We start from the raw sequence: 992 nt of genomic DNA, 5'->3' as shown, positions 1-992 counted from the left end.
GGTTTTCGCTATTTAAATTAGCTTTTCAAGGGACATTGTAAAGTAATCATTTCTTGTGACAAAGGAACCTCGCCATTTTGGATACTTGAAAAGTAAGAATGAGTCTAGAGGATCGACAAAGGGCTCACTTTAAATCACCCCCATACATATCAACCCACAACCCCAGAAACAATGAAGCATGCAGTACAATTATACAAAATCTCCCTCTGCTCACCCAAGACCCGAAAATGAATAATTCTAAATACACATAAACTCCTCAAATGCAAAAGACAACACAAATCACTTAAAATACTTCTAACAATTGCAAAACTATACTCAACACATACGATACCAACAGTTAAAAAATGCAGACGACCTAATTGTGGTACATGCCCATACCTAACCTGCTCAGGTTGTTGCCACAATTATGTGGGCCAAACGAGCCTTACTTTGAGACGCATAGTTACGCTGCATAAAGAACAGATTCGTTTTCCTCAATACAGGCAGATAGTCCTGAGCGAATATACTGACAGTTGCGCAAGAAATAAAACACCGAATTCTCATATTTTTCCATTATACTAATGCAAAGATTCAATCTCCTTACAAGAAAGCCTATACAAGGAAAAAGTGTTCATACAAAAGTAAAGACCACACTTTAATATATAAACTTGACGACCTAATCCTTACACATTCCTATTTCAACAATTATACTGAGGAGTTAGTTGTCCCCTTTACCACCTGTTGCCTCCCTTTGTCCATTCTCTAGACTCATTCTTACTTTTCAAGTATCCAAAATGTCTAGACACCTTTGTCACAAGAAATTATTACTTCACAATGTCTCTTGAAAAGTTAATTTAAATAGCGAAAACGGGTTTGATATCATGACATCCATAAAATAGGAATTTATATAATTTTTTTTTATAAAAGGATATTAAACTATGTGAAACGAAGGCATTTCTCTTCCACTTTTTATATATGCTTTCCACATTTCCATAATTTTTCCACGTGGTGTA

The sequence above is a fragment of the Octopus bimaculoides genome, chromosome 2 (genome assembly GCF_001194135.2).
Source record: "Octopus bimaculoides isolate UCB-OBI-ISO-001 chromosome 2, ASM119413v2, whole genome shotgun sequence".
NCBI classification, from domain to species: domain Eukaryota; kingdom Metazoa; phylum Mollusca; class Cephalopoda; order Octopoda; family Octopodidae; genus Octopus; species Octopus bimaculoides.
Note: the sequence above shows the minus strand (reverse complement) of the source record.